The sequence below is a fragment of the Oncorhynchus gorbuscha genome, unplaced genomic scaffold (assembly GCF_021184085.1).
Source record: "Oncorhynchus gorbuscha isolate QuinsamMale2020 ecotype Even-year unplaced genomic scaffold, OgorEven_v1.0 Un_scaffold_889, whole genome shotgun sequence".
NCBI classification, from domain to species: domain Eukaryota; kingdom Metazoa; phylum Chordata; class Actinopteri; order Salmoniformes; family Salmonidae; genus Oncorhynchus; species Oncorhynchus gorbuscha.
Genome location: NW_025745864.1, coordinates 113,274 through 126,411, shown reverse-complemented (window position 1 = coordinate 126,411; position 13,138 = coordinate 113,274).

The window sequence follows — 13,138 nt, the reverse complement described above, 5'->3', positions numbered from 1 at the left end:
CTCCATGATTTAACAAAGGAAATAAGTCCCAGACTTTATTGCGTGTTGTCCTCCATGATTTAACAAAGGAAATAAGTCCCAGACTTTATTGCGTGTTGTCCTCCATGATTTAACAAAGGTGTTGTCCTCCAATATAACAAAGGAAATAAGTCCCAGACTTTATTGCGTGTTGTCCTCCATGATTTAACAAAGGAAATAAGTCCCAGACTTTATTGCGTGTTGTCCTCCATGATTTAACAAAGGAAATAAGTCCCAGACTTTATTGCGTGTTGTCCTCCATGATTTAACAAAGGAAATAAGTCCCAGACTTTATTGCGTGTTGTCCTCCATGATTTAACAAAGGAAATATGTCCCAGACTTTATTGCGTGTTGTCCTCCATGAAATAAGTCCCAGACTTTATTGCGTGTTGTCCTCCATGATTTAACAAAGGAAATAAGTCCCAGACTTTATTGCGTGTTGTCCTCCATGATTTAACAAAGGAAATAAGTCCCAGACTTTATTGCGTGTTGTCCTCCATGATTTAACAATGGAAATAAGTCCCAGACTTTATTGCGTGTTGTCCTCCATGATTTAACAAAGGAAATAAGTCCCAGACTTTATTGCGTGTTGTCCTCCATGATTTAACAAAGGAAATAAGTCCCAGACTTTATTGCGTGTTGTCCTCCATGATTTAACAAAGGAAATAAGTCCCAGACTTTATTGCGTGTTGTCCTCCATGATTTAACAAAGGAAATAAGTCCCAGACTTTATTGCGTGTTGTCCTCCATGATTTAACAAAGGAAATAAGTCCCAGACTTTATTGCGTGTTGTCCTCCATGATTTAACAAAGGAAATAAGTCCCAGACTTTATTGCGTGTTGTCCTCCATGATTTAACAAAGAAATAAGTCCCAGACTTTGTTGCGTGTTGTCCTCCAAATATGTCCCAGACTTTATTGCGTGTTGTCCTCCATGATTTAACAAAGGAAATAAGTCCCAGACTTTATTGCGTGTTGTCCTCCATGATTTAACAAAGGAAATAAGTCCCAGACTTTATTGCGTGTTGTCCTCCATGATTTAACAAAGGAAATAAGTCCCAGACTTTATTGCGTGTTGTCCTCCATGATTTTATTCATGTGCATGTATGTCTTTTCCATGCTTTATGTGTGCTTGTTTTGTAAAATGGCCCAATTAAGAAACTGAACTAAATGCAACCAGAGGTTATTGCGGGTCTCTCTGATTTAACAAAGGAACGTCTGCTGAATGGCTGAATTGTTATGTAAATGTAGTTTATATGTATGTATGTATATCTATGTATTAAGTAGTGGTATATATATATTTAACAAAGGTAGACTTTATTGTATATCCTCCATGTATTAAGTAGTGGTACTATATATGTATGTATTAAGTAGTGGTATATATATATGTATATCTATGTATTAAGTAGTGGTATATGTATGTATGTATATCTATGTATTAAGTAGTGGTATATATATGTATATCTATGTATTAAGTAGTGGTATATATATATTTATATCTATGTATTAAGTAGTGGTATATATATGTATATCTATGTATTAAGTAGTGGTATATATATGTATATCTATGTATTAAGTAGTGGTATATATATATATCTATATATATATATATATTAAGTAGTATATATATATATGTATATCTATGTATTAAGTAGTGGTATATATATGTATATCTATGTATTAAGTAGTGGTATATATATGTATATCTATGTATTAAGTAGTGGTATATATATGTATATCTATGTATTAAGTAGTGGTATATATATATATATCTATATATATATGTATATCTATGTATTAAGTAGTGGTATATATATATGTATATCTATGTATTAAGTAGTGGTATATATATGTATATCTATGTATTAAGTAGTGGTATATATATATCTATATATATGTATATCTATGTATTAAGTAGTGGTATATATATATATATATATGTATTAAGTAGTGGTATATGTATGTATATCTATGTATTAAGTAGTGGTATATATATGTATATCTATGTATTAAGTAGTGGTATATATATATGTATATCTATGTATTAAGTAGTGGTATATATATGTATATCTATGTATTAAGTATGTATTAAGTAGTGGTATATATATGTATATCTATGTATTAAGTATGTATTAAGTAGTGGTATATATATATGTATATCTATGTATTAAGTAGTGGTATATATATGTATATCTATGTATTAATCTATGTATTAAGTAGTGGTATATATATATATATCTATGTATTAAGTATGTATTATAGTAGTGGTATATATATATGTATATCTATGTATTAAGTAGTGGTATGTATATGTATATCTATGTATTAAGTATGTATTAAGTAGTGGTATATATATATGTATATCTATGTATTAAGTAGTGGTATATATATATGTATATCTATGTATTAAGTAGTGGTATATGTATGTATGTATATCTATGTATTAAGTAGTGGTATATATATGTATATCTATGTATTAAGTAGTGGTATATATATGTATATCTATGTATTAAGTATGTATTAAGTAGTGGTATATATATATATATATATATCTATGTATTAAGTAGTGGCTATATGATAGGAGTTGTCTAGTGGTTATATGATATCTAGGTATCTAGTGGTTATATGATATCTAGTTGTCTAGTGGTTATATGATATGAGGAGTCTAGTATTAAGGTTATATGATAGGAGTTGTCTAGTGGCTATATGATAGGAGTTGTCTAGTGGTTATATGATAGGAGTTGTCTATGGTTATATGATAGGAGGAGTCTAGTGGTTATATGATAGGAGTGAGTCTAGTGGCTATATGATAGGAGTGGTATATCTATGGCTATCTATGTATTAGGTAGTTGTCTAGTGGCTATATGATAGGAGGAGTTGTCTAGTGGCTATATGATAGGAGTTGTCTAGTGGTTATATGATAGGAGAGGTGGTTATTGTCTAGTGGTTATATGATAGGAGTTGTCTAGTGGTTATATGATAGGAGGAGTCTAGTGGTTATATGATAGGAGTTGTCTAGTGGTTTTATGATAGGAGGAGTCTAGTGGTTATATGATAGGAGGAGTCTAGTGGTTTATGATAGGAGGAGTCTAGTGGTTATATGATAGGAGTTGTCTAGTGGTTATATGATAGGAGGAGTTGTCTAGTGGTTATATGATAGGAGGAGTCTAGTGGTTTATGATAGGAGGAGTCTAGTGGTTATATGATAGGAGGAGTTGTCTAGTGGTTTTATGATAGGAGGAGTCTAGTGGTTATATGATAGGAGGAGTCTAGTGGTTTATGATAGGAGGAGTCTAGTGGTTATATGATAGGAGTTGTCTAGTGGTTATATGATAGGAGGAGTCTAGTGGTATATGATAGGAGGAGTCTAGTGGTTATATGATAGGAGGAGTTGTCTAGTGGTTATATGATAGGAGGAGTCTAGTGGTTATATGATAGGAGGAGTCTAGTGGTTATATGATAGGAGGAGTCTAGTGGTTTTATGATAGGAGGAGTCTAGTGGTTATATGATAGGAGGAGTCTAGTGGTTTTATGATAGGAGGAGTCTAGTGGTTATATGATAGGAGGAGTCTAGTGGTTATATGATAGGAGTTGTCTAGTGGTTATATGATAGGAGGAGTCTAGTGGTTTTATGATAGGAGGAGTCTAGTGGTTATATGATAGGAGGAGTCTAGTGGTTATATGATAGGAGTTGTCTAGTGGTTATATGATAGGAGGAGTCTAGTGGTTATATGATAGGAGTTGTCTAGTCGTTATATGATAGGAGGAGTTGTCTAGCGGTTATATGATCTCCCTGTCTGGGTTGGCGCCCCCCCTTGTGTTGTGCCGTGGCGGAGATCTTTGTGGGCTATACTCGGCCTTGTCTCAGGATGGTAAGTTGGTGGTTGAAGATATCCCTCTAGTGGTGTGGGGGCTGTGCATTGGCAAAGTGGGTGGGGTTATATACTTCCTGTTTGGCCCTGTCCTGAGGTGTCATCGGATGGGGCCACAGTGTCTCCTGACCCCTCCTGTCTCAGCCTCCAGTATTTATGCTGCAGTAGTTTATGTGTCGGGGGGCTAGGGTCAGTTTGTTATATCTGGAGTACTTCTCCTGTCTTATCCGGTGTCCTGTGTGAATTTAAGTATGCTCTCTCTAATTCTCTCTTTCTTTCTCTCTCTCGGAGGACTTGAGCCCTAGGACCATGCCTCAGGACTCACTCATCCTGACCCTAAAAGTTTACAATAAATCACCACTTTGTATCATATTGGATTTGTCTTTACGACAAACCATAAATATATTTTTTAGCTTAATAACTATTTACACACTTATTTTATTTGTTTTTTCAAGGGGTTTTAAATGTTTTTCCATCTACATATAAAGGAATAATTGCTTCTTGTACTGAGCCGCTTGCATTTTCATTTTCAAACAGTCGGTGAATTGAAATGTTATTACTGGTCGTTTGTTGGCCAGAGTGGCCAGACTGTATTTCACTTGGTAAACAGCCAAACCCTCCAAAAACATCAACAACAATGTTGGCCAAGACCCTCCGTTAACAGATCTGCATGGCAACCATAGAATGTAAGATTCTAAAAGAAGTCAGTTAAATAGGACGTAATCTCCTGAATGATCAAAGGGGGTTTGTTTTCTGAGGTATTTTGACTTTAAAACTTGTTTGAGATCCATGATGAAAATGTATCAACTGTTAACAGCCTAAAATATGAAGCTAACTTGATTCTTTCTGTATGTACTGTAGCCAACTGCTGCCATGACAACAAAGAAACACATGGGAGTCTATCTATCAGTCTCTTATTACCAGGCTGATTACTGCTGCACTATCAGTATCTATAGTCTCTTATTACCAGGCTGATTACTGCTGCACTATCTATCAGTATCTATAGTCTCTTATTACCAGGCTGATTACTGCTACACTATCAGTATCTGTAGTCTCTTATTACCAGGCTGATTACTGCTGCACTATCAGTATCTATAGTCTCTTATTACCAGGCTGATTACTGCTGCACTATCTATCAGTATCTATAGTCTCTTATTACCAGGCTGATTACTGCTGCACTATCAGTATCTGTAGTCTCTTATTACCAGGCTGATTACTGCTGCACTATCTATCAGTATCTATAGTCTCTTATTACCAGGCTGATTACTGCTGCACTATCAGTATCTGTAGTCTCTTATTACCAGGCTGATTACTGCTGCACTATCTATCAGTATCTATAGTCTCTTATTACCAGGCTGATTACTGCTACACTATCTATCAGTATCTATAGTCTCTTATTACCAGGCTGATTACTGCTGCACTATCAGTATCTATAGTCTCTTATTACCAGGCTGATTACTGCTGCACTATCAGTATCTATAGTCTCTTATTACCAGGCTGATTACTGCTGCACTATCTATCAGTATCTATAGTCTCTTATTACCAGGCTGATTACTGCTACACTATCTATCAGTATCTATAGTCTCTTATTACCAGGCTGATTACTGCTGCACTATCAGTATCTATAGTCTCTTATTACCAGGCTGATTACTGCTGCACTATCAGTATCTATAGTCTCTTATTACCAGGCTGATTACTGCTACACTATCAGTATCTGTAGTCTCTTATTACCAGGCTGATTACTGCTACACTATCAGTATCTATAGTCTCTTATTACCAGGCTGATTACTGCTGCACTATCTATCAGTATCTATAGTCTCTTATTACCAGGCTGATTACTGCTACACTATCTATCAGTATCTATAGTCTCTTATTACCAGGCTGATTACTGCTGCACTATCAGTATCTATAGTCTCTTATTACCAGGCTGATTACTGCTACACTATCAGTATCTATAGTCTCTTATTACCAGGCTGATTACTGCTGCACTATCTATCAGTATCTATAGTCTCTTATTACCAGGCTGATTACTGCTACACTATCTATCAGTATCTATAGTCTCTTATTACCAGGCTGATTACTGCTGCACTATCAGTATCTATAGTCTCTTATTACCAGGCTGATTACTGCTGCACTATCAGTATCTATAGTCTCTTATTACCAGGCTGATTACTGCTACACTATCTATCAGTATCTATAGTCTCTTATTACCAGGCTGATTACTGCTACACTATCTATCAGTACCTGTGTAGAGAGCCATGCATGTAGCCTGGTGAGATCAGGCTGTCTAGAGAGCCATGCATGTAGCCTGGTGAGATCAGGCTGTGTAGAGAGCCATGCATGTAGCCTGGTGAGATCAGGCTGGATGACGAGGCTACAAGCAGACTGGACCACCTGTTATTGTTGGTAAAGGTAGTGTTTTTATTTTATCGTTGTCATGGTATTCTACCCACCACACATACCTTCTTGAAAAAACCTGCTCTAATTTCCTGGTTTATACAGTAGATCTGCCATCTGGGAGAAGAGCCAAACCTGTGGTATGGTTTACAATCTGATGCTTCTTCCATCTGATAAAGCTCATCCATAGAAATACCAGTATCTCTACGATCTCATCAGTCACCTGTCAGTCCCTCCTCCTCAGTCTGCTGATGTAACAGAGATCACCTGTCAGTCCCTCCTCCTCAGCCTGCTGATGTAACAGGGATCACCTGTCAGTCCCTCCTCCTCAGCCTGCTGATGTAACAGGGATCACCTGTCAGTCCCTCCTCCTCAGTCTGCTGATGTAACAGGGATCACCTGTCAGTCCCTCCTCCTCAGTCTGCTGATGTAACAGAGATCACCTGTCAGTCTGCTGATGTAACAGAGATCACCTGTCAGTCCCTCCTCCTCAGTCTGCTGATGTAACAGAGATCACCTGTCAGTCCCTCCTCCTCAGTCTGCTGATGTAACAGAGATCACCTGTTAGTCCCTCCTCCTCAGTCTGCTGATGTAACAGGGATCACCTGTTAGTCCCTCCTCAGTCTGCTGATGTAACAGGGATCACCTGTCAGTCTGCTGATGTAACAGGGATCACCTGTCAGTCCCTCCTCCTCAGTCTGCTGATGTAACAGAGATCACCTGTCAGTCCCTCCTCCTCAGTCTGCTGATGTAACAGGGATGATATGATGGCCTTTGACTTTGCTCCAGTTCCTCCTCGACGACAAAACCGTCTGTATAGGTGTTTCACATATCAGTTGCGTTAACCACATCATATGATATATGGGGCGGCAGGTAGCCTAGTGGTCGGAGCGTTGGATTAGTAACCAGAAGGTTGCAAGATCGAGTCCCTGAGCTGACAAGGTAAAAATCTGTCATTCTGCCCCTGAACAAGGCAGTTAACCCACTGTTACTAGGCCATCAATGAAAATAAGAATTTGTTCTTAACTGACTTGCCTAGTTAAGTAAAATAAAAATATATATACAGTGGCCATTTTAGCATGTAATCTTGGTGGGACAAACTTCCCCCAATTCTTTTTTAGATGAAAGCCACTACACAACACTAAACAATACATGAATTGTACTATAATGGCGACAAACTGTTAGGGCCGACGTAAAGCTGTCCCAACAGCAGAGCTTTCTTTCCATCACCATGGAGTGAATCATTACCACCGCTACACCTGTCTATCAGCGGAGCCTTGTCCGGCAGCGAAACAATTCAATCAGCCTCGTTTACTGCCTTTTAAAAAAACCTATCTGATATGGCTGACCGTATCTCCCTGGCATATCACATCGTTTATGCAGTAGGATACAAGACATTTTTGGTCTCACCTTGTTGTACGCGACGGTCCTACATCGGCAAAGTTTGTCATCAAAGAAAAAAAAAGATTTACAATTCCGAGTTGGGTTCACATTCTTGAAGTCTACCCTTACTAAAGGCGGGTGACGTAGCCTCCCCATGAGTGACAGAACACTGAGCCAATCACGGTGCAATGCTGAGCCAATCACAGTGCAATGCTCCTGTTTTCTGCTGGCCTGCCCCACCACCACAGACAGCACTGAGCTGAAACACCTGCATTTTAGAGCCGCCTGTTTGTAATTCAATGCTATATTATTTTATTATTTTAAACATTATTTGCAAACTGATATGTGACACATATTAATTACAAAATAACAGGCAAAACGGGAAGCCCCCCCCAAATACTGTGTACTTTTCTTTTTTTTATTGCAAAAAATATAGGGCTCTGTTGCTAGGTGACAATGTTGTGAGGTTTATGGGTCTAACAGTGGAATAAAAACAGTGAGAGAGAGAGAGATGGTATCGTTGAATGAATTCCAACGTGACCCTTAGCTCCTCCTGTAGATCTGAAGGGGTTCTGGACATGTGAAAGCAACATGGCAGCGATACACCCAGTTTCTCAGAAGACAAGAACCATGTGGTTTACCTCCCAATCCACTCCCCTCATATCTACCCTGCTGCCCAGTGGGGAGGAAAGGGGGTCAAATCCATCTCTCTCAGGCTTAACTACGGATCTGTGACAGAGGTGGGACAGGGACAGGTCTGGAATTTTAGCCCGGCGGCAGGTCCCAAATTACACCCTATTCCCTAGAGTGGACTACAGTTGACCAGAGGAACAAGTCTAGAGGGCCAAACAAAATCTTCTGTAAACCTGTCACCCTGAAGTAATGGAGTTGATAGGGAGAGGATTCTACAGCTTTAAGGCCTGTAACCAGGTCTGGCTCTGATTGAGAATCAGCTTGTACAGAGTAAGGAGGGTACAAATGTTGACCAAATATAGTGTAACACTGCCCCTCGTTGGTGATACAGAACATTACACATTACAAAGCAGGAGGCATTGCAGGAACATTGAAGATGAGTGCAGCAAATATGATTTGACAAAGGTGCCCCGAGACAACTACGCACTTGTGGAGATCTGAGAGGATTTGACAAAGGTGACCCCGAGACAACTACGCACTTGTGGAGATCTGAGAGGATTTGACAGGTGCAACCAATCTGGTAGTAGCTCAGCCCTGCCCTCTGATAGGCTAGGTGGACGTTTCACCATATTGCTTATATTAGGCAAATAATTTCCGATCTCTAGTGCAGAGGGCCCTCAAACTCAACTCCGGACCTCGAAGCCAGTTCCACTGCATTTCTTCATTGTTCCCCTCCAATCAGAGGCTGATTTAGACCTGGGAAAACAGTCATTGTTCCCCTCTAATAAGGGACTGATTTAGACCTGGGAAACCAGTCATTGTTCCCCTCTAATAAGGGACTGATTTAGACCTGCGACACCAGTCATTGTTCCCCTCTAATAAGGGACTGATTTAGACCTGGGAAACCAGTCATTGTTCCCCTCTAATAAGGGACTGATTTAGACCTGAGACACCAGTCATTGTTCCCCTCTAATAAGGGACTGATTTAGACCTGGGACACCAGTCATTGTTCCCCTCTAATAAGGGACTGATTTAGACCTGAGACACCAGTCATTGTTCCCCTCTAATAAGGGACTGATTTAGACCTGAGACACCAGTCATTGTTCCCCTCTAATAAGGGACTGATTTAGACCTGAGACACCAGTCATTGTTCCCCTCTAATAAGGGACTGATTTAGACCTGAGACACCAGTCACTGTTCCACCTCTAACCAGAGACTGACTTAGACCTGAGCCACCAGTAACTGTTCCCCTCTAACCAGAGACTGACTTAGACCTGAGACACCAGTCACTGTTCCCCTCTAATCAGGGACTGATTTAGACCTGAGACACCAGTAACTGTTCCACCTCTAATCAGGGACTGATTTAGAACTGAGACACCAGGTGGTTGCAATTAATGATTAGGTGGAACAGAAAACCAGCCGGTTCCGGACCTCGTAGGGTCAGAGTTGAATACACCCGATGTGAGGCCTAGTGGTCCATCTGAGACTGAGTGTGTGACTATTTACTAACCATTCATTAATACGTGATTAGGTAAGTCATTTGACCAAACTAACTTTAACAGGAAGTATGATGCCTTAAATAAATGTTGAACCAAACCAGTATGTTTATTAAAACACATATGAACTTTACACATGAACTTTATGCCTTTGGCTGCATTAAACAACACAGACCTGATGCCAGACGTGAGCTTATTTATTTTCATTGTCCTGACATACATTTGATAAATTACATTGTGTGGATGAATGTATGTACACAAACTGCTATTAAAGCCTTTATATAGTCACTTCGTGAGCCCAGAGTGTAATCTAGATCATTTAATGTACATAGATTATTTCATGAACATATTGATCTGTAGATTAATGAATCCCTTTCAAATGAGCTGCTGACTGATTGGTAAAAATAAAACAGATTTTTAAATATTTTTTTTAATCAAAAAGTCATAGATTCATTACCATTAGTAAAACCTTCTACGAAGCAGAGAGTACGTGGCAGGTTGTATCTCTATCTGTACTGTAGTCAGGTCATTGTGTTGTATCTCTATCTGTACTGTAGTCAGGTCATTGTGTTGTATCTCTATCTGTACTGTAGTCAGGTCATTGTGTTGTATCTCTATCTGTACTGTAGTCAGGTCATTGTGTTGTATCTCTATCTGTACTGTAGTCAGGTCATTGTGTTGTTCATTGTGTTGTATCTCTATCTGTACTGTAGTCAGGTCATTGTGTTGTTCATTGTGTTGTATCTCTATCTGTACTGTAGTCAGGTCATTGTGTTGTATCTCTATCTGTACTGTAGTCAGGTCATTGTGTTGTATCTCTATCTGTACTGTAGTCAGGTCATTGTGTTGTTCATTGTGTTGTATCTCTATCTGTACTGTAGTCAGGTCATTGTGTTGTTCATTGTGTTGTATCTCTATCTGTACTGTAGTCAGGTCATTGTGTTGTATCTCTATCTGTACTGTAGTCAGGTCATTGTGTTGTATCTCTATCTGTACTGTAGTCAGGTCATTGTGTTGTTCATTGTGCTGTATCTCTATCTGTACTGTAGTCAGGTCATTGTGTTGTTCATTGTGTTGTATCTCTATCTGTACTGTAGTCAGGTCATTGTGTTGTTCATTGTGTTGTATCTCTATCTGTACTGTAGTCAGGTCATTGTGTTGTTCATTGTGTTGTATCTCTATCTGTACTGTAGTCAGGTCATTGTGTTGTATCTCTATCTGTACTGTAGTCAGGTCATTGTGTTGTATCTCTATCTGTACTGTAGTCAGGTCATTGTGTTGTATCTCTATCTGTACTGTAGTCAGGTCATTGTGTTGTATCTCTATCTGTACTGTAGTCAGGTCATTGTGTTGTATCTCTATCTGTACTGTAGTCAGGTCATTGTGTTGTTCATTGTGTTGTATCTCTATCTGTACTGTAGTCAGGTCATTGTGTTGTATCTCTATCTGTACTGTAGTCAGGTCATTGTGTTGTTCATTGTGTTGTATCTCTATCTGTACTGTAGTCAGGTCATTGTGTTGTATCTCTATCTGTACTGTAGTCAGGTCATTGTGTTGTATCTCTATCTGTAGTGTAGTCAGGTCATTGTGTTGTATCTCTATCTGTAGTGTAGTCAGGTCATTGTGCTGTATCTCTATCTGTACTGTAGTCAGGTCATTGTGTTGTATCTCTATCTGTAGTGTAGTCAGGTCATTGTGTTGTATCTCTATCTGTAGTGTAGTCAGGTCATTGTGTTGTATCTCTATCTGTAGTGTAGTCAGGTCATTGTGTTGTTCATTGTGTTGTATCTCTATCTGTACTGTAGTCAGGTCATTGTGTTGTATCTCTATCTGTAGTGTAGTCAGGTCATTGTGTTGTATCTCTATCTGTACTGTAGTCAGGTCATTGTGTTGTATCTCTATCTGTACTGCAGTCAGGTCATTGTGTTGTATCTCTATCTGTACTGCAGTCAGGTCATTGTGTTGTATCTCTATCTGTACTGTAGTCAGGTCATTGTGTTGTATCTCTATCTGTACTGTAGTCAGGTCATTGTGCTGTTCATTGTGTTGTATCTCTATCTGTACTGTAGTCAGGTCATTGTGTTGTATCTCTATCTGTACTGTAGTCAGGTCATTGTGTTGTATCTCTATCTGTACTGTAGTCAGGTCATTGTGTTGTAACTCTATCTGTACTGTAGTCAGGTCATTGTGCTGTTCATTGTGTTGTATCTCTATCTGTACTGTAGTCAGGTCATTGTGTTGTATCTCTATCCGTACTGCCGTCAGGTCATTGTGTTGTTCAGATCTCTGTAGCGTCCCAAATGGCATTCTATTCCCTATATAGTGATATAACCCCCCCCCCCCACACTGGGCCCTGGTCCAAAGTAGTACACTACCATTTGGAAACTCCTTGTGTATCAAGAAAACACTGATTGTCAAGAATAAATCAAAAAAGATGAGCAGTCTGTAAAATAAGCAGCAGAAGGTTAATATAGTAAGACAGATCAGGAAGAGGATTGCATAGTGAACCCTTTAATTAAGGAGAAGATATTCAAATATTATAAACAACCACCAACTGAAAAGAGGACGTGCAGCAAAATTAACAAAAGTTATTAAGGCAAATGTTTCAACATTTATAACATGGCACATTTAAGAAGTCCAAGAGTGACTGGATTTCCAGCTCTTTCTGGTCATTGTGTCCGTTTAAAACACACAGGTATTAAATACAGGATAAGCATTTTTATAAGCCTGATAAGACATTATAAAAGGCTCAGGCTAATAACACATTATCACACATTTTAACCTGGATGCTTTCAGTAAAGTGGAACCAAAAACAGCTGAAGTATTAAATGACTCATTGTAATGTGCATTTCTCTACGTTCTTGCTTTACCAGACAACACAAGCCTTTCCTTGTATGACAGAAGCAATAATTAATTACAGGACTAAAGTGAAACTAGGTGGTGGAGTAGAAATGTGTAAAACAAACATACCACGAAAACATCATGCATTGCAGCCATTCACCCAACTACTGATGTCTAATGTTCTTAGTGAGAGCAGCCATTCACCCAATCACTGATGCCTAATGTTCTTAGTGAGAGCAGCCATTCACCCAACTACTGATGTCTAATGTTCTTAGTGAGAGCAGCCATTCACCCAACTACTGATGTCTAATGTTCTTAGTGAGAGCAGCCATTCACCCAATCACTGATGCCTAATGTTCTTAGTGAGAGCAGCCATTCACCCAACTACTGATGTCTAATGTTCTCAGTGAGAGCAGCCATTCACCCAACTACTGATGTCTAATGTTCTCAGTGAGAGCAGCCATTCACCCAATCACTGATGTCTAATGTTCTCAGTGAGA